Below are 22,858 nucleotides of genomic sequence, written 5' to 3'. Positions count from 1 at the left end.
TGAAAGAAGTTAGAAAGGGAAAGACAAATATCACATATTAATGCATATGTATCTAGAAATCTAGAATGTATCATATGAATCTAGAAAGATGGTACTGATGAACCTATTTGCAGGGCAGCAATGGAGACACAGACATAGAGAAGAGACTTGTGGACTCATCAGGGGATGGAGAGGGTGAGACGAATAGAGTCAGTAGCATTAACATATGCATTACCTGATGTAAAATTAGAATACCCAGTGGAAATTTACTGTGTGATGCAGGGAGCTCAAATCTGGTACTTTGTGACAATCTAGAGGTGTGGGATGGGATGGGAGGTGGGAGAGAGGTGCAAGAGAGAGGGAAGATACCTATATCTATGGCTGTTTCATGTTATATATAGCAGAAACTAACACAATATTGTAAAGCAACTAACTATCTTCCAATTAAAAAGAAATAAATTATTTTTTAAAAAGAGAGAAAAAATAAAATCTAAGAAAGACAAAAATAATGCAATGAAATATATTTATTTTATCACTGAGAAAAAAATCACCAATGCTTTTGCTTAATGGTCTCTTCTCTCTTGTTTCTCAGTTTGGGGTCTCCTAATGCCATCATCTTCTTCTGTGTTGCAATGACTAGCTAGAAATACTTCACATGAACACTAATTTTGCACCCAAAGAGGATCTCATTTGTTTAACTACCTTGACCCCTGGTCACCCAGGCTTAGTTTTCTCAGATGCATTTGAATTAATTTGTACTTTATTGTTAAATGCCTTTATAATAAAATAATTATTTATTTAAATTATTACACATTTTATTTAAATTATATTGACATAATCAATTGATACTATTATTTATGCTATTTAAATTATTGTCTTAATACACTAATCAAAAAGGCATGACTCTGTGCATAATTTCCATAAGCTATGTTAATGACATGGTATTTTCTTCTCATTTCATTAGAATGTATAATGAACAATTCATGAAATAAGATATTGAGTCATCAATCAACTTTACCTCCCAGAAAAGATTTCAAAATTGCTAATTTTGAAATCTCACGAAACCTGTTTGAAATATATAAAAATTATCTGAAAGCACATGAAAAAAAGTGTTCCAGTGACTTTTCTAAAACTATTTTTAATCACGATAACAAAAACGAACAGCCTTCTACAATAGCAGCATTATAAGAAAAACCAAAGACTAATCTCTAATTTTCATATTATTTTAAAAACTCCAAGAAAATAGCAATCAGTTCAGTTCAGTTCAGTCACTCAGTCGTGTCCGACTCTTTGAGACCCCATGAATCGCAGCACGTCAGGCCTCCCCGTCCATCACCAACTCCCAGAGCTCACTCAGACTCATGTCCATCAAGTCAGTGATGCCATCCAGCCATCTCATCCTCTGTCGTTCCTTTCTCCTTCTGCCCCCAATCCCTCCCAGCATCAGAGTCTTTTCCAATGAGTCAACTCTTTGCATGAGGTGGCCAAAGTACTGGAGTGTCAGCTTTAGCATCGTTCCTTCCAAAGAAATCCCAGGGCCGATCTTCAGAATGGACTAGTTGGATAATCTTGCAGGCCAAGGGACTCTCAAGAGTCTTCTCCAACACCACAGTTCAAAAGCATCAATTCTTCTGCACTCAGCTTTCTTCACAGTCCAACTCTCACAACCATACATGACCACTGGAAAAACCATAGCCTTGACTAGACGGACCTTTTTTGGCAAAGTAATGTCTCTGCTTTTCAATATGCTACCTAGGTTGGTCATAACTTTTCTTCCAAGGAGTAAGCATCTTTTAATTTCATGGCTGCAGTCACCATCTGCAGTGATTTTGGAGCCCCCCAAAATAGTCTGACACTGTTTCCACTGTTTCCCCATTTATTTCCTATGAAGTGATGGGGCCAGATGCCATGATCTTCGTTTTCTGAATGTTGAGTTTTATGCCAACTTTTCCACTCTCCTCTTTCACCTTCATCAAGAAGCTTTTTAGTTCCTCTTCACTTTCTGCCATAAGGGTGGTGTTATCTGCATATCTGAGGTTATTGATATTTCTCCCAGCAATCTTGATTCCCGCTTGTGCTTCTTCCAGCCCAGCGTTTCTCATGATGTACTCTGCATAGAAGTTAAATAAGCAGGGTGACAATATATAGCCTTGATGTACTCCTTTTCCTATTTGGAACCAGTCTGTTGTTCCATGTCCAGCTCTAACTGTTGCTTCCTGACCTGCATACAAATTTCTCAAGAGGCAGGTCAAGTGGTCTGGTATTCCCATCTCTTTCAGAATTTTCCACAGTTTATTGTGATCCACACAGTCAAAGGCTTTGGCATAGTCAAATAAGCAGAAATAACAATAAAATATAAATATATTCAGCAATTTATCATGCAAACCAAATACTATGACCAGGTAACATTTAACCCTAGCAAGCAACCAACATTTCATATTGGTAATGTATTTATTATAGTAGAGCAAATAAGTAGAAAAAAAAATCATCCAGGAAACAAGATCATCTTATTGAATGTTAAAGCTAGTTCATGAAAAGAGTTCTGAGGAAACTAAATAGGTTTCATTACTATAAAAAAAGTTTCCTTGGTCATCACCTTATATGAACCTGCACATGAAAATATTTGAGGACTGTTTTTCAAACCAGTTCCAGTATTCTCATCAATACACTTCACAAGGACTGAGTGAGACTGAGCCTAATAGTTCAATAGGGTAAGACCTAAAACCAAGGGGAGAAAATGGCAGTTTTAAAATTCAAACTGCTGGGAATGTTCCCTCAGCCAAGCTTTAGAACAGTAAAGTCTTAGTCATCTGAGCAAGCAACTTTAATGTCTTTCAACTGTTTGTAAGCTAGTAAGTTTATATTGTAAACTTACGATATAAGTTTTCAGTCAAAGTAGAACCTAAGTCCAAGTACGTTTGTCGTCAACTGAAGTAGATTTAAAGGGTATTAGCTGTGGACGGATGTACAGTGACGTGGCATGATTTTCTAGCAGAAGCATATTTAACTATGATGAATAAGATCCAGACCTAGAATGCTGGCCAGCAATTTCCCTGCAACAGCCCTTGATGAGGAATACATTTCAGTGTCTCCACCCTCTCAATATTCAAATAAAAAAAGATTATTATGTCAAAATTGTATGTCAAAGAGCTTACCCTGCAATTATTTCATTTCCTATAATATTAAATATATGTGTAGAATCACTCAGTTCAGTTCAGATGCTCAATCGTGTCTGACTCTTTGTGACCACATCGACTGCCGCACACCAGGCTTCCTTGTCCATCACCAGCTCCCAGAGCTTGCTCAGACTCATGTACATCAAGTCAGTGATGCCATTCAACCATCTCATCCTCTGTCATTCCCTTCTCCTGCTTTCAATCTTTCCCAGCATAGGGTCTTTTCAAGTGAGTCAGCTCTTCACATCAGGTGGCCAAAGTAGTGGAGCTCCAGCTCAGCATCAGTCTTTCCAATGAATATTCACAACTGATTTCCTTTGGATTGACTGGTTTGATCTGTTAGAATCATTAGCCCATTACTGCCTCCTTTTAAAACTGACCAGTCAAGTTCTTTGCTTTCATATAGGAAATTCATCATGTTTTTGCTCCTGTTTTTCTTTTAAATTACTATATGTTTTCAAATTAAGATTTGGATTTTTATGATCAAGATTGTCGTTTGCCCTTAAATATGTCATTATGTATGCAATAATTTGTGCAGAATTTCTGAGAATTTAAAATTTTGTGTGGTAAAATCTGTGTCAGTCATCTTATGTTCTCTCCAATATTTTTTTAACTGAAGGAATTAAGCCATCGCTCAAATATTCTTCACTTGCAAATCCTTGTCTTAAACAAAAATGAAAAGGAATGTTCTTCATACGTGGTGCAAATACATCACACTGTTGCATATTGAACTACTTTCCACATCTCTTATTCCTCATGGTCCTTTCATTCTAAATCTATTCTAAAAGTTGCACACGATAGCAGGGTTAAAGCCTCAGGGCCTCATATTATGATTCTTTGATCATATTGTGAAAATGGCGCTTGCTCCTTCTGCTGATTGCCTGCTATTTCCATTTCTTTGATTTAAACTTCTCTATACAATTTCAACAACTTGCTTCATTAACTTTTTTCTACTTTTTTAAATTGATTCACCTCCTTAAGTGAAATACATGGAAATGCCCATATATCTCATAAGACGGGGTGCATCTGCTAAGAATAATTTCTTTGTGAAATGATATATGTAGTTCAGTTTAGTCCCTCAGTCATGTCCAACTCTTTGTGACCCCATGGACTGCAGCATGCCAGACTTCCCAGAGCTTACTCCCAGAGGATGAGATGGTTTGATGGCATCACCGACTCAATGGACATGAGTTTGAGTAAACTCTGGGAGTTGATGATGGACAGCAAGGCCTGGCAAGATGCAGTCTGTGGGGTCACAAAAAGGCAGACACGACTGAGCAACTGAACTGAACTGAACTGAACTGAAAAGATTATTTGGGAAGGAGACTATATCAGGGTCATTTGTCCTTGGGCTGAAAAAATGCCCATGATAGCAGGGCTAAAGCCTTGGGGCCACCTCTTGTGATTCTTTGATCAAACTGTGGAAATAGCACTTTCTCCTTCAACTTACTGTTTGCTATTTCCATTTCTTAGATTTTGACTTCTCTATACAACTTCAGCAACTTACTTCATTAGCTTTTCTGTCCTGTCATCTGTGCTTCATCTTTTGTCATTTTTCTACTCTCCCAAGTGGATTCACAACCTTAAATGAAATAAGGTTGTGAATATATATCTCATAGACTGGGTGTATCTGTGTATCTCCTAAGAATGATTTCTTTGTGAAATGTTATATACAGATCAAATTGATTTCATTTTACTGAGTGAATAATCATGAGTTCTGTAACCTTTTTGGAAAAGAAAAATTACCTTGGCTAATAAATCCAGTAACATAATTTCATGAGTGTAAGCATGATACCTCAGGTTATCACTTTTTGTTCATCATTCCTTTGACATCACTACCATAATTTCTCTTCCCCAAAATGTAGGCTTTAGCACATAGTGTGTTTCATAGCAAAGCATTCCATTTTATTCCATCTAGGATCTTGTTCTTCGGCTCAGTGTGCATGTTGGTTATCAGTGTATGCTCAGTTGCTCGGTTGTGTCTGACTCTATGACCCCATGGATTGTAGCCCACCAGACTCCTCTGTCTGTGGAATTTTTCAGGCAACAATACTGGAGTGGGTTATCATTTTCTACTCCAAGGGATCTTCTCGACCCAGGGATCCACCCTCCATTCCCTGCATCTCCTGCATTGCAGATAGATTCTTTACCTGCTGAGCCATTGTTATCAGATCACTAGAAAAGCTGATCATCAAGGCATGTCTCCAATGCTAGTCTATGTGAAACACCAATTTCAATAAAAAGTTTGACTTAATAATGTCCAGAGTCTAAGATGACCTTAATTAAAATGAAGCATATATTTATACCAGATTTTAACTATGAAAATTATTTTTTCTGGTGTACATTTACTTACCAATGTATGAAAAATCAGTGTCCATATATAAAGGGATTTATCATTGGCATGAAAGATTGGTATAATTATATTTTATATTGAATCATCTTTCTTCTTCTACTAGAAAACTCGTATTGTTACCTACAAATACGATTCCTTCAATCGTTCTAAATGAAATATCTTCTCCATTCTAAACTTTTTTTAATATAAATTCATTTATTTTAATTGGAGGCTAATTAATTTTCAATATTATATTGGTTTGGTCATACATCAACATGAATCTGCCACGGGTGTACACGTGTTCCACATCCTGAACCCCCCTCCCACCTCCCTCCCCATACCATCCCTCTGGGTCATCCCAGTGCACCAGCCCCGAGCATCCTGTATCATGCATCAAACCTGGTCTGGCGATTTGTTTCACACATGATATTATACATGTTTCAACGCCATTCTCCCTAATCATCCTACCCTCGCCCTTTCCCACAGAGTCCAAAAAACTATTCTATACATCTGTGTCTCTTTTGCTGTCTTGCATACAGGGTTATTGTTACTATCTTTCTATTAAAAAAATATTTCATGTATATTTATTTATTTTAAATTTAAATTTATTTATTTTAATTACAGACTAATTACAATATTTTATATATATGTGTGTGTGTACGTATATATATGTTAGTATACTGTATCAGTGTTTTTCTTTCTGGCTTACTTCACTGTGTATAATATACTCCAGTTTCATCCACCTCATTAGAACTGATTCAAATGTATTCTTTTTAATGGCTGAGTAATACTCCATTGTGTATATGTACCACAGCTTTCTTATCCATTCATCTGCTGATGGGCATCTAGGTTGCTTTCATGTCCTGGCTATTATCAACAGTGCTGCAATGAATATTGGGGTACACGTGTCTCTTTCAATTCTGGTTTCCTCAGTGTGTATGCCCAGCGGTGGGATTGCTGGGTCATAAGGCAGTTCTATTTCCAGTTTTTTAAGGAATCTCCACACTGTTCTCCATAGTGGCTGTACTAGCTTGCATTCCCACCAACAGTGTAAGAGGGTTCCCTTTTCTCCACACCCTCTCCAACATTTATTGCTTGTAGACTTTTGGATATCAGCCATTCTGACTGGCGTGAAATGGTACCTCATAGTGGTTTTGATTTGCATTTCTCTGATAATGAGTGATGTTGAGCATCTTTTCATGTGTTTGTTAGCCATTTGTATGTCTTCTTTGTAGAAATGTCTGTTTAGTCCTTTGGCCCATTTTTTGATTGGGTCATTTATTTTTCTGGAGTTGAGCTGCAGGAGTTGCTTGTATATTTTTGAGATTAGTTGTTTGTCATTTGCTTCATTTGCTATTATTTTCTTCCATTCTGAAGGCTGTCTTTTCACCTTGCTTATAGTTTCCTTTGTTGTGCAGAAGCTTTTAATTTTAATTAGGTCCCCCTTTTTTTTTTAATTTCCAATATTTTGGGAGGTGGGTCATAGAGGATCCTGCTGTGATTTATGTCGGAGAGTGTTTTACCTATGTTCTCCTCTAGGAGTTTTATAGTTTCTGGCCTTACGTTTAGATCTTTAATCCACTTTGAGATTATTTATTTATTTATTTTTGTTTTGTTTTATTATTTTTTTAAGTTTAAATTTATTTATTTTAATTGAAGGCTAATTACTTTACAATATTGTATTGATTTGTATATGTGTTAGAAAGTCTTCTAGTTTCATTCTTTTACAAGTGGTTGGCCAGTTTTCCCAGCACCACTTGTTAAAAGAGATTGTCTTTTCTCCATTGTATACTCTTGCTTCCTTTGTCAAAGATAAGGTGTCCATAGGTGAATAGATTTATCTATGGGCTTTCTATTTTGTTCCATTGATCTATATTTCTGTCTTTGTGCCAGTACCATACTGTCTTGATGACTGTGGCTTTGTAGTAGATAGAGCCTGAAGTCAGGCAGCATTGATTCCTCCAGTTCCATTCTTCTTTCTCAAGATTGCTTTGACTATTAGAGGTTTTTTTTATTTCCATAGAAATTGTGAAAGTATTTGTTTTAGCTCTGTGAAAAATACCATTGGTAGCTTGATAGGGATTGCATTGAATCTATAGATTGCTTTGGGTAATAACCACTAAATGATTTTGAATGAGCAATATAAATATCATGTGTGTGTGTGTGTGTGTGTGTATCTCCAAAGTCCAGTTCACTAGGGAGCTTAAATTCCTTCTGATCCTGTGATTCAGAGTCACAGATTTTTTAACAAACAGGCATATTCTTTTAACCTGGCATGGTCACCTACATGAAAACCTCAATGGAATCACTTTTTAATACATTTATATGAAATAGACTTGAATAACTGAGTAATTATAAATGCTATTCAAATATCAGAACAAATGCCTAGAATGAGAAGCCCTTTATTATTATAATTTCACTCAGCTGTTCACTTGGATTATTTTATTAGTTTGTTGCTGCATAACAAGTTGTCCTAAAAGCAAATGTTTTAACATAATGTCTTTACTCTCAAACAGGAATGCACTATGGGGATTTGATTTGAGTTCTGATAGTCTCTTATTCATGTGTCTGCTGTCAGCTGCTTGGCTCTATTTTGTGTTTTAATGTTCCCTCCATGAGGTGTGTGCAGTTGTAGTGCTCTTCTGTTTTGAGCCACTTTATGTCAATTTCTTCTTTTTATATATGTAGGTTAGTCTTTAGTTTACAATAAAAACACTGAAATGATATTTCAGTGTCAAACAGTATCAAATGGTAATTTCTTAATATTAGTATCACTATTCTTATATCCATATATAACACCTTTCTTTCTTCCTCATTTAAAGAGATATCTCCCAATTTTCTGTTTGACTTAACTAAATGGACTTTCCTTGTTGCCCTGAGCCATGCAAACCAGAAGTTTTAAATTATAATTCCTTGAAGAGTAATTACATACAATAAACCGCCATTTTTTAAAGTATACTATTTGCTGAATTTCAAAAGTTAGCAGTACATACCACCTGGTTCATTTTTTTAATAGTTCAAAAATACACAACATGTTTTAATTTCTTTGAAAGGGTATTGTTAATAACGTAATTGACCTGAGTCTCAGGTTTACTTACTTCAGAAGAAAAGTTGACATGACAAATTCAAACTTCACATGGATGCTGTGAAGAATGAATGAAATATATAGAAACACTTTGCTGAGTCCTTTATTTTAGAAAAGTCGTTGCTGTTAGAAAAGTCATGGGCTTTCCAACCTAAGTCCAAGGTTAGATGTATATGTGTGTATATATGTGCCTGCATCTGTATGCACCTTTGTCTGAAATAAATACACTCACACTTGTATGCACATGCCTACAGTCTCATTTGTAATCCATCCCAAGTTGAAAGAAAACTTGAGAGGAAGTTAGAGGGATGGAAGTGAACAGATGATTGAAATAACAGAAAATAGAATTTAGAAATTTTGACAGAAAGCTTCTAAGCAGAATGTGTGACCATAATATTAATAATGATTTACGTTTCTCATCTTAAATCCTCAAAGACCTCACAGTTAGAACCATATTTATATTTAGGCAATGAGAAATTCTCTCTAGAAGCTAATGAGTCAGAATACCTCAAAAAGGACTCAGTCATCTCCTGTTTAAGGTAGGATTTCACCACAAAATACCTTTAGATAAGGGAAGCTCACTGATTGAATTGAAAGGTTTAAATTCAGCTCCAAGAACAACATCTGTATTAGATTACTATTGCTCCCACAAGAGGCACAGGTTCCATCCCTGGTTTTGGAAGATCCCCTGGAGGAAGACATGGCAACTCACTCCGGTATTATTGCCTCAAGAATCACCATGGACAGAGGAGCCTGGAGGGCTACAGTCCATGGGGTCACAAAGAGTCAGACACCACTAAAGTGACTTAGCATGCATGCATGCTCTTGTAACAAATTATCACACTAGAGGCTTAAAACATAAACCTGTATTAAAGTTCTATAACAAATTACCATGCTAGTGGCTTAAAACATATATGTATCTTAAAATTCTTCAGAAGTCTGAAGTCTCACTGAGCTAAAATTATGATGTCTGCAGGACCGTGATCCTCCTGAATGCTCCAGAGGACAATGCATTCGCTTTGCTGTTTTACTTCTAGTGGCCACTGGCATTCCTTGGTACATGGTCTTTCCTCCATCTTCAAACCCAGGTGCAGAGCATTTAAAAATATCTATCTGACTCTAATTTTTCTTCCTTTCTCATCTGCATTTAGAAGATCCTTTTGATTACATTATTCCAAGCTGAATATTCATGCTAATCTGATATCAAGATCAATGATTATCCACTATATCCCATTTGCTAATATAATCTGGGGCTTCTCTGGTAGCTCAGCTGGTAAAGAATCTGCCTGCAATGCAGGAGACCCCGGTTCAATTCCTGAGTTGGGAAGATCCCCTGGAGAAGGGATAGGCTACCCACTCGAGTATCTCCCTTGCTACCTAGATAGGATATTCAAAAGGTCTTGAGAATGGGGTGTGGTTATCTTTTGAGTATCTTATTCTGCCTATTAAAGTGTTTTTTCTCAGATATATATCATGATGTCACTAAAAAGTTTATTTTTTAAACTATTTTAATTGGAGGATAGTTACCATACAATATTTTTGATGGTTTTTGCCATATATCAACATGAATTGGCCATAGGTATACATGTGTCCTCCCCATCCTGAACCCCCTCTCACCTCCCTCCCGGCTCTATCCCACTGGGTTGTCCCAGCGCCCTGGCTTTGGGTGCCCTACTTCATGAATCATTCTTGCACTGGTCATCTCTTTTACATCTGGTGATGTACATATTTCAATGCTAGTCTCTCGAATCATCCCACCCTTGACTTCTTCCACTAAATACATCAAACAGAATTTACCTCTGTTTGCAAAAGTGAGTGAAATGTGTCATTCAGAATTACATACATGGAAGATTCTTGATGAAGACCTAAAACAATTTATGCCTGAATCTAACAGAATCATTTTCTTGCTACCCAAAGACCTGCAGCTTCAAGAACATGTAGGACATTGTCAGAAATACAGAGTCCCTGGTACCTTGAATCAGAACTGCTGAATCATAATTTGCATTTGAACTATAGTCCTTGGTAATTTTTAAGAAAAGTCAATTTCAGTTCAGATCAGTTGCTCAGTCGTGTCTGACTCTTTGCGACCCCATGAATCGCAGCATGCCAGGCCTCCCTGTCCATCACCAACTCCCAGAGTTCACCCAGACTCATGTCCATCGAGTCAGTGATGCCATCCAGCCATCTCATCCTCTGCCGTCCCCTTCTCCTCCTGCCCCCAATCCCTCCCAGCATCAGTCTTTTCCAATGAGTCAACTCTTTGCATGAGGTGGCCAAAGTACTGGAGTTTCAGCTTTAGCATCATTCCTTCCAAAGAAATCCCAGGGCTGATCTCCTTCAGAATGGACTGGTTGGATCTCCTTGCAGTCCAACAGGCTCTCATGAAGTGAGAGTCTTCACCAACACCACAGTTCAAAGGTATCAATTATTTTTTTTTAATTTAAATTTATTTATTTTATTTGGAGGCTAACTACTTTACAATATTGTATTGGTTTTGCCATACATCAACATGAATCTGCCATGGATGTACATGTGCTCCCCATTCTGAACCCCCCTCCCACCTCCCTCTCTGTACCATCCCTTTGGGTCATCCCAGTGCACCAGCCTCAAGCATCCTGTATCCTGCATTGAACCTGGACTGGTGATTCATTTCTTATATGATATTATACCTATTTTAATGCCATTCTCCCAATCATCACCCCCTCTCCCTCTCCCACAGAGTCCAAAAGACTGTTCTATACATCTGTATCTCTTTTGCTGTCTTGCATACAGGGTTATCGTTATCATCTTTCTAAATTCCATAAATATGCATTCACTTTCATGCATTTGAGAAGGAAATGGCAACCCACTCCAGTGTTCTTGCCTGGAAAACCCCAGGGACGGGGAAGCCTGTTGGGCTGCTGTCTATGGGGTCGCACAGAGTCGGGCACAACTGAAGCAACTTAGCAGCAGCATACTGTATTGGTGTTTTTGTTTCTGGCTTACTTCCCTCTGTATAATCGGCTCCAGTTTCATCCACCTCATTAGAACGGATTCAAATGAATTCTTTTTAATGAATGAGTAAAACTGCATTGTGTATATGTACCACAGCTCTTCGGCGCTCAGCTTTCTTCACAGTCCAACTCTCACATCCATACATGACCACTGGAAAAACCATAGCCTTGACTAGACGGACCTTTGTTGGCAAAGTAATGACTCTGCTTTTGAATATGCTATCTAGGTTGATCATAACTTTTCTTCCAAGGAGTAAGCATCTTTTAATTTCATGGCTGCAATTACCATCTGCAGTGATTTTGGTGCCCCCCAAAATAAAGTCTGACACTGTTTCCACTGTTTCCCCATCTATTTCCCATGAAGTGATGGGACCAGATGCCATGATCTTATTTTTCTGAATGTTGAGCTTTAAGCCAACTTTTTCACTCTCCTCTTTCACTTTCATCAAGAGGCTTTTTAGTTCCTCTTCACTTTCTGCCATAAGGGTGGTGTCATCTGCATATCTGAAGTTATTGATATTTCTCCTGGCAATCTTGATTCCAGCTTGTGCTTCTTCCAGCCCAGTGTTTCTCATGATGTACTCTGAATGTAAGTTAAATAAGCAGGGTGACAGTATACAGCCTTGACGTACTTCTTTTCCTATTTGGAACCAGTCTGTTGCTCCATGTCCAGTTTTAACTGTTGCTTCCTGACCTGGAGAGTGCTATACTAGAATAAGTTTTATTCCTTTTTGCTGATGGTATTTGAGGCAGTATAATTATTTTATTGGATACTGTCCTATGAATTACATTTGTAGGATCCCTTTAGACACTGAAAAACATGACCAGCTGCAAAGTCATCTCTGATTGAGAATAACTGCCACAGAACTTGTGAACTAAAAGTGTTTTGATAATCAAGACTCCCAATCAAGACTTTCTTAGTTTATACTTTTGAACAGAACATTAAACCCCTCTGTGGCTCATGTCTATATTGGAGAATGAATAACATAAGAAGACTACATCACAGAATGAACTTGTATAAAAATTAAAGTAGACTGTCCCTATATTGTGCTAAGCTAGGTTATAGTGTATGTGCTGTGCTGTGCTTAGTCACTCAGTCATGTCTGACTCTTTGTGACCCCCTGGACTGTAGTCTGTCAGGCTCCTCTGTCCATGGTGATTCTCCAGGCAAGAGTACTGGAGTGGGTTGCCACGCCCTCTTCCAGGGGATCTTCCTAACCCAGGGATCAAATCCAGGTCTCACAGATTAAGGCAGATTCTTTACTGTCTGAACCACTAGGTGTATAAAAATATCTAAATTTGCAGAATTTAGTAACAGAATCATGTTCTTGCTACCCAGACAAGGATCTGCAGCATTAAGAAAATGTAGGATCTTGTTAGAAAAGCAGAATTTTTGGTACCTTGAATCAGATGTGCTGAATCACAGTTTTCATTTGATCTATAGTTCTTGATAATTATTATTATTATTATTTTTTTTTTACTTTACAATATTGTACTGGTTTTGCCACCCATCAACATGCATCCACCATGGGTGTACACGTGTTCTCCATCCTAAACCCCCCTCCTACCTCCCTCCCCATACCATTCCTCTGGGTCATCCCAGTGCACCAGCCCCAAGCTTCCTGTATCCTTCATTGACCCTGGACTGGCGATTCGTTTCTTATACGATATCATACATGTTTTAATGCCATTCTCCCAAATCATCCCCCCTCCGTCTCCCACAGAGTCCAAAAGACTGTTCTATATATCTGTGTCTCCTTTGCTGTCTTGCATACAGGGTTGTCATTATCATCTTTCTAAATTCCATATATATGTGTTAGTATACTGTGAAATTGGTAATTTTTAAGAACAGTCAATTTAGAAAAATGCCGGACTAGAATAAATTTTATACCTTTTCACTTATGGTATTTAAGGCAGTACAATTGTAAGTATTGGATACTGTCCTATGCAATACATGTATAGAATTCTTTTAGATCCTGAAAAATATAACCAGCTGCAAAGTCATCTCTGATTGCAAATCACTGCCACAGAGTTTATGAACTGAAAGCATTCTGACAGTCAAAACACCTAATCAAGACTCCATACCTTTCTTGGTCATACCTTTGAGCAGAACATTAAACCCTTCTGTCTTATTTTTGTAATAGAGAATGAAGTCATAATATATAAGAAGACTATATCACAGCATGAACTTCTAAAAAAATTAAAGCAGACAGTCCCCATAATGTGCTAAGTTAGGTTATAGTGTATAAAAATTTCTAAATTTGTCTCAGATTTAAAAACATTCATAATGAAGTACTGAAGGACAGCTCTTAACTTCTGATATAAGCATACAAATCCTGATTGGGTTGGCAAAAATGTCGGGGAGCCAAGGAATGTAATGCCCAAGGTTTTCTATGAAAGGACAAAGTTGTCACAATCCTAGAGTATTTTTTAGAAATATCAGGAGTTATGTGTTCACCACTAGTAAAAAATTGAAAGATCTGATGGACTAAATTAAGTGAGAATTCTTAACCTTAGACTTTGAGGAAACTTTAACTCAGACTGGGATAAGATGCTGGGATGGTTTAGACCTCTGGACACAGGACAATTAACGAGAGGAGTAATAAAAACAGAATTCACCTGCCTTGTAAACTGGTCTCTTAGGAACAAAGAATGAACTGGAAATTTTTCCTTTCTGTCCAGACCCCTGTCTCCCAGGGAAATCAGGTACAGAGTATGGGTGTTACAGCAGAAAGATGCTTAATGAGAAGCTAGGTGAGCTATAAAATCTCTCTGCAGTGGTGCCCTCAGCCTGAGAAGTGTTGGATGCTACAGGACATGTTTCCTTTGAAAACCTGAGTTTGGCTGGGAAATCAGTCCTTTACTCCCTGCAGCTGTCTTGTGTGGACAGAGCTTCAGTCTCTATTATCAACCCTCCAGGAGGCATTTGAACTTCCACACAAAGACCTTTCTTTCAGTTCCCATCTAGGTGAGTCTGAGAGCCCAAAGCCACTGTGGGAGAGAAATACAATGCAAACCTTGAACATTTATCTGAGGTCACCTGTAATTGAGTCCAGCCTAACTCAGATACCAGAGATTAGTGTGGTAGTTTGCTATCCTGATTACTGTGTGTGCAGGCTCATTCACTCAGTCATGTTAGACTCTTTGCAACCTCATGGACTGTAGCCTGCTAGGTCCCTCTGTCCATGGAATTTTTCAGATAAGAATACTTGAGTGGGTTACCATTTCCCCCTTCAGGGGATCTTCCCAACTCAGAGATTGAACCTGAGTCTCTTGCATCTCCTGCATTGGCAGTTGATCCTTTATCACTAGCACAACTCAGGAAACACTAATTCATAAAAAAAAAAAAGTGCATTTACTTAGCATAAAAGAGGAGCAAGGGCTTCACAGATGGCACTAGTCGTAAAGAACATGCTTGGCAATGCAGGAGACATAAGACACACGGATTCGATCCCTAGGTTAGGAAGATACCCTGGAGGAGGGCATGGCAACCCACTTCAGGATTCTTGCCTGGAGAATCCTTTGGACAGAGGATCCTGGTGGGCTACAGTCCACAGGCTCGGAAAGAGTCGGACACTACTGAGCGACTGAGCAGGCCTGCAAAAGAGAAGCAAAGATTGACCTCAGTAAGGTAAGGCTCAGTGTTGTCAATTAAATGATAAAAATGGAAGTCCAAGTAGAAGAGAGAATGGGAGGCATAAAGTGTTTCCAGTAAATTTGGACATAAGCCTAATGACAATATGAAGCAACAAGAGTAGAGAAATAAGTTATTAGATGTGGACAGATGTACCGTGAAGTAAGGATTTTTATAAGATGGGTCATATTTGACTGTTTCCATATTAATGAGTAAGATCTGAATGAAGGGCTTCATGAAAATACATCCCTGCAAACATATGTATGCAATGGCTGATTCACGTTGGTGTAGGGCAGAAACCAATACAATATTGTAAAGTAATCATCCTACAATTAAAAAAAAATCAATTAATTGAGTATAATATCATGTATGAAACGAGTTGCCAGTCCAGGTTCGATCCACTACCAGCTCTTGAAATGATTCACTGATGTATAGAACAGTCTTATGGACTCTGTTGGAGAGGGAGAGGGTGGGAAGATTTGGGAGAATGGCATTGAAACATGTGTAATATCATGTATGAAACGAGTTGCCAGTCCAGGTTCGATGCACGATACTGGATGCTTGGGGCTGGTGCACTGGGACAACCCAGAGGGATGGTGTGGGGAGGGAGGAGGTTTCAGGATGGGGAGCGTATGTATACCTGTGGAGGATTCGTTTTGATGTTTGGCAAAACTAATACAGTGTTTCCGGTTTAAAAATAAAATAAAATAAAATTTAAAAAAAAAAGAATTGTTTCTCAGTTGACCTTTTGGGGACTGTTTTGTCGTAAAAATGCTTTTACATTTTACTTAGTTAAATATAACATCTTATGCTGGATTTCTTGCTTTAGGCAGTTTGGCACACTTGTGGATTTTATTGCGTAGTTTTCTAGGTATTCACCTACAATCCATGGGATTCTCCAGGCAAGAATACTGGAGTGGCTAGCATTCCCTCCTCCAGGGGATCTTCCTGACCCAGGAATTGAACCTGTCTCTCTTATGCCTCCTGCATTGGCAGACAGGTTCTTTACCACTAGAGCCACCTGGAAAACCCTTGTTTCTATATAGGTGCACATATATTCACATATCTTTCTGAAAGTACAATAGTGACCATAGTCGTTGAAGTCTCTCACCAAAAAGGGCTGGTTTTTATATTGGATAGATAATCCCTCTGATTTATTCTATAACCTAATCTTCCCAAATTGAAGTACAATCTTATATGAATTTAACAAAATCTGTTATATTACATGTTATGCATATTATATTCATGTTTACATGTTTCCTAATTTAATTATTAGTCCAACTGGATATCAGTAAATCATTACTGTTTTAATATTGTTTGAGTTAGTGTGTGAAAATCTATTCAATTTTTTAAAAATACAATTGCTTTGGAACTAATATATTCAATTATTTTTCCTGCAATTCCCTTTATTTTGTAACTTCACATATATTTAAATATGTTTCTGTTTGCCTGCATGCTTCCATTGTATATCTTTGCTACCATATGGACTGTAGCCCACCAGGCTCCTCTGTCCATGGGATTCTCCAGGCAAGAATACTGGAGTGGCTTGCATTCCCTCCTCCAGGGGATCTCCCTGACCCAGGAATTGAACCTGTCTCTCTTATGCCTCCTGCATTGGCAGGCAGGTTCTTTACCACTAGTGCCACCTGGAAAGGCCCTGTTTCTATATAGGTGCAGATATATTCATATATCTTTCTGAAAGTACAATAGTGACCATAGCAGTTGAAGTCTCTGATTATCAGAATTTTGCATTGTCATAGTGAAGTAATAGTACAATGAATATCTATTATAATATAACATTTTCAGGCATGAATCCTATGAAAAAATTTATTCAGGACAAAAGGATGGATTGACAAGGTGTCTGTAGAATTTACAGAGTCTAGTTTGAAAAGCCTTTTGCACGTTTAACTAAGACCAGAATAGCATTGGGGTATGCTCATCAGATTTATTTTAAATGTATGATAGTGCTTAAACTCCAAGAATAACAAACACATGATGCCCCATAAGGAAACTGGGAAAGAGCTTCCCTCATTCCCCTATGTATGTTCTTGCCTCATACATAGAACAGTAAAAAATTGGTCAAAGACATGGAAAAGATTTTGGGAAAATGTCTTATATTGCTTTAGGAGGGTTCAGGATGGGGAACACATGTATACCTGTGGCGGATTCATTTTGATATTTGGCAAAACTAATACAATTTTGTAAAGTTTAAAAATAAAATAAAATTAAAAAGAATACTAAGGTAAAGAAAAAAAAACAAAAAAAACATGTTTAGCTTTTGTTGTTTTTCTTTGGATATTCCTTTTTGTTGGTTTATTTACTTTGCCCATTTTTCTTTTGGGGTAGTCAAATATTTCAGGTTTCTTTCATTATAAAAATATAACTGTTTCTGTCAAGGAAAACATGTATTTTTCTTTTTGAAAATTATTTTTCCTGGGCGTCAATATAGATAACTGGAATTGGAATGTTGTGAAACAAAGGAAGATTTAATTCATCACATAGTCTCAGGGATCATTCAGTTCAATTCAGTTCAGTCGCTCAGTCGAATCCAACTCTTTGCAACCCCATGAACTGCAGCATGCCATGCCTCCCTGTCCATCACCAACTCCTGGAGTTCACTCAAACTCACATCCATCGAGTCGGTGATGTCATCCAGCCATCTCATCCTCTGTCGTCCCCTTCTCCTCCTGCCCTTAATCCCTCCCAACATCAGAGTCTTTCCCAGTAAGTCAACTCTTCACATGAGGTGGCCAAAGTACCGGACCATTAGAGCTTATTAAATCTTTTATCCTCTAATGTCTATTTCATTTCCCTCTCTTCTCTCTCTCCCCTTCCTCTCTTTCACACACACACACACATACTTTTTATATTTCTTTAAATATAAAGCTGAAAGTGATCATAAAAACGAACCCCAAGTTTATTGGTCTCTGGTCTGGCCCTGAACTGGAATTTCTGGATACCATTTATACATTCTGTAGGAGAAAGACGATCTGACATGATCAGCTTGAGTTATAATGGTATATGGTGTGAGCAGGGTGGTTCTGGGTGAGAAATGCATTGTAGGAACGTAGCCCAGGAAGACGTGGTATGAGCATGTGTGTGTGTGTGTGTGTGTGTCTGTGAGTGTGTGCACAAGCCTTGAGAGCAGTTCTTAAAGCAGAGGCGCTTGGACTCATCTATTAAGGTGCCTTATCATGGAGCCCAGATCTTGGTCAGCAGAAGGTACTAAGGATGGGAGATGTTTTAATTCACAGGATGCTTTTGCAACTAAATTCATAAAGTGCAAGGAACAAACATTTTCCTTAGGTCCTTTGTAGTGGCCATTCCCTCGCCAGGCACATATTTCTCTTGATATCATACTAGATCCTTTTCTCCCTTTCTTGAGATATCTGTTCAATTATCACCTTGATTGCTGGCCTTACCTGAACACTCAATACATGAAAATACCTCCTCCTGCTGCTGCTAAGTCACTTCAGTCGTGTCCAACTCTGAGACCCCATAGACGGCAGCCCACCAGGCTCCCCCATCCCTGGGATTCTCCAGGAAAGAACACTGGAGTGGGTTGCCATTTCCTTCTCCAATGCATGAAAGTGAAAAGTGAAAGTGAAGTCACTCAGTCGTGTCCGACCCTCAGTGACCCCATGGACTGAAGCCTTCCAGGCTCCTCCACCCATGGGATTTTCCAGGCAAGAGTACTGGAGTGGGGTGCCATTGCCTTCTCCGTACTTCCTACGAATCTCTTTTATATCTAGTTTTGTTTTCTTCATAGCAACTCTTATTACTTGACATATTCTATTATATTTGCACATCATCTTTCACCATCACTGGATTGTGAAAACTTGCGGTTTTCAGCACCATATATATGTTACCTGTATTTATTTGGAGGAACATGCCAGGTGGCTCAGTGGTAGGAAATCTATCTGGTAATGCAGGAGAGGCGGTTCAATCCCTGGGTTGAGAAGATCACCTGGAGAAGGAAATGGCAACCCATTCCAGTATTCTTGCCTGAGAAATGCCATGGATAGAGGAGCCTGGCTGGCTACATACAGTCTGGGGGTCTAAAAAGTGCCAGATCCAGATTAACGACAAAACAATATGTGTTTTGAACATGGTTGACACACAATATATATTCTTCAAATGTATAAAAATATTTATCATTCAGTTCAGTCACTCAGTCGTGTCCGACTCTTTGCGACCCTATGAATTGCATCATGGCAGGCCTCCTGCCCATCACCAAATCCCGGAGTTCACTCAAACTCACGTCCATTGAGTTGGTGATGCAATCCAGCCATCTCATCCTCTGTCATCCCCTTCTCCTCCGCCCCCAATCCCTCCCAGCATCAGAGTCTTTTCCCATGAGTCCACTCTTCGCAAGAGGTGGCCAAAGTACTGGAGTTTTAGCCTTAGCATCAGTCCTAACAAAGAACACCCAGGACTGATCTCCTTTAGAATGGACTGGTTGGATCTCCTTGCAGTCCAGGGACTGTCAAGAGTCTTCTCCAACACCAGTTTAAAAGCATCAATTCTTCAGCACTCAGCTTTCTTCATAGTCCAACTCTCACAACCATATATGAACACTGGAAAAATCATAGCCTTGACTAGACGGACCTTTGTTGGCAAAGTAATGTCTCTGCTTTTGAATATGCTATCTAGGTTGGTCATAACTTTCCTTCCAAGGAGTAAGCATCTTTTAATATGGCTGCAGTCACCATCTGCAGTGATTTTTGAGCCCAGAAAATAAAGTCTGCCACTGTTTCCACTGTTTCCCCATCTATTTCCCATGAAGTGATAGGACCAGATGCCATGATCTTCGTTTTCTGAATGTTGAGCTTTAAGCCAACTTTTTCACTGTCCTCTTTCACTTTCATCAAGAGGCTTTTGAGTTCCTCTTCACTTTCTGCCATAAGGGTGGTGTCATCTGCATATCTGAGGTTATTGATATTTCTCCCAGCAATCTTGATCCCAACTTGCGATTCTTCCAGCCCAGCGTTTCTCATAATGTACTCTGCATAGAAGTTAAATAAGCAGGGTGACAATATATAGCCTTGACGAACTCCTTTTCCTATTTGGAAGCAGTCTGTTGTTCCATGTCCAGTTCTAACTTTTGCTTCCTGACCTGCATATAGGTTTCTCAAGAGGCAGGTCAGGTGGTTGGTATTCCTATCTCTTTCAGAATTTTCCACAGTTTATTGTGATCCACACAGTCAATGGCTTTGGGATAGTCAATAAAGCAAAAATAAATATTTTTCTGGAACTCTTTTGCTTTTTCGATGATCCAGCAGATTTTGATGGCTGGATAGCATCACCGACTTGATGGACGAGAGTTTGAGTGAACTCCAGGAGTTGGTGATGGACAGGAGGGCTGGCATGCTGCAGTTTATGGGGGTCTCAAAGAGTCGTACATGACTCAGTGACTGAACTAAACTGAACTGAGCAGATGTTGGCAATTTGATCTCTGGTTCCTCTGCCTTTTCTAAAACCAGCTTGAACATCAGAAAGTTCATGGTTCACGTATTGCTGAAGCCTGGCTCAGAGAATTTTGAGCATTACTTTACTAGTGTGTGAGATGAGTGCAATTGTGCAGTAGTTTGAGCATTCTTTGATATTGCCTTTCTTTGGGATTGGGATGAAAACAGACCTTTTTACGTCCTGTGGCCACTGCTGAGTTTTCCAAATTTGCTGGCATATTGAGTGCAGCACTTTCACAGCATCATCTTTCAGGATTTGAAATAGCTCCACTGGAATTCCATCACCTCCACTAGCTTTGTTCATAGTGATGCTTTCTAAGGCCCACTTGACTTCACATTCCAGGATGTCTGGCTCTAGGTGAATGATCACACCATCGTGATTATCTTGGTCATGAAGATCTTTTTTGTACAGTTCTGTGTATTCTTGTCACCTCTTCTTAATATCTTCTGCTTCTGTTAGGTCCATACCATTTTTGTCCTTTTTTTGAGCCCATCTTTGCATGAAATGTTCCCTTGGTATCTCTAATTTTCTTGAAGAGATCTCTAGTCTTTCCCATTCTGTTGTTTTCCTCTATTTCTTTGCACTGAGGAAGGCTTTCTTATTTCTCCTTGCTAGTCTTTGGAACTCTGCATTCAGATGCTTATATCTTTCCTTTTCTCCTTTGCTTTTTGCTTCTCTTCTTTTCACAGCTAATTGTAAGGCTTACCCAGACAGCCATTTTGCTTTTTTCATTTCTTTTCCATGGGGATGGTCTTGATCTCTGTTTCCTGTACAATGTCATGAACCTCCATCCATAGTTCATCAGGCACTCTATCAGATCTAGTACCTTATATCTATTTCTCACTTCCACTGTATAATCAAAAGGGATTTGATTTAGGTCATACCTGAATGGTCTAGTGGTTTTCCCTACTTTCTTCAATTTAAGTCTGATTTTGGCAATAAGGAGTTCATTATCTGAGCCACAGTCAGCTCCCAGTCTTGTTTTTGCTGACTCTATAGAGCTTCTCCATCTTTGGCTGCGAAAAATATAATCAATCTAATTTTGGTGTTGACCATCTGGTGATGTCCTTGTGTAGAGTCTTCTCTTGTGTTGTTGGAAGAAGATGTTTGCTATGACCAGTGCATTCTGCTGGCACAACTCTATTAGCCATTGCCCTGCTTCATTCCATATTCCAAGGCCAATTTGCCTGTTACTCCAGGTGTTTCTTGACTTCCTACTTTTTCATTCCAGTCCCCTCTATTGAAAAGGACATCTTTTTTTGGTGTTAGTTCTAAAAGTTCTTGTAGGTCTTCATAGAACCGTTCAACTTCAGCTTCTTCAGTGTTACTGGTTGGGGCATAGACTTGGATTACCATGATATTTAGTGGTTTGCCTTGGAAACTAACAGAGATCATTCTGTCATTTTTTTTTCTTTCTTTCTTCAGTATTTATTATCTTTTTTTTTTTGAATCTTTTTTTTTAAACTTTACATAACTGTATTAGTTTTGCCAAATATCAAAATGAATCCGCCACAGGTATACATGTGTTCTGTCATTTTTGACATTGCATCAAAGTACTGCATTTCGGACTCTTTTGTTGACCATGATGGCTACTCCATTTCTTCTAAAGGATTCCTGCCTGCAGTAGTGGGTATAATGGTCATTGTAGTTAAATTCACCCATTCTGGTCCATTTTAGTTTGCTAATTCCTCGAATGTCAATGTTCACTCTTGCCATCACCTGTTTGACCACTTCCAATTTGCCTTGATTCATGGACCTGACATTCCAGGTTACTATTCAATATCGCTCTTTACAGAATCTGATGTTGCTTCTATCACCAGTCTCATCCACAACTAGGTATTGTTTTTGCTTGGCTCCATCCCTTCATTCTTTCTGGAGTTATTTCTCCACTGATCTCCAGTAGCATATTGGGCACTTACCAACCTGGGGAGTTCCTCTTTCAGTATCCTATCATTTTGCCTTTTCATACTGTTCATGTGGTTCTCAAGGTAAGAATACTGAAGTGGTTTGCCATTCCCTTCTTCAGTGGACCACATTCTGTCAGACCTCTCCACCATGACCTGTCCGTCTTGGGTGGCCCCACGTGGCATCGTTTACTTTCATTGAGTTAGACAAGGCTGTGGTCCGTGTGATTAGATTGACTATTTTTTTGTGATTATGGTTTCAGTGTGTCTGCCCTCTGATGCCCCC

This window comes from Bubalus bubalis, chromosome 9 (assembly GCF_019923935.1).
Source record: "Bubalus bubalis isolate 160015118507 breed Murrah chromosome 9, NDDB_SH_1, whole genome shotgun sequence".
NCBI lineage: Eukaryota > Metazoa > Chordata > Mammalia > Artiodactyla > Bovidae > Bubalus > Bubalus bubalis.
This window is presented reverse-complemented; position numbering follows the sequence as displayed.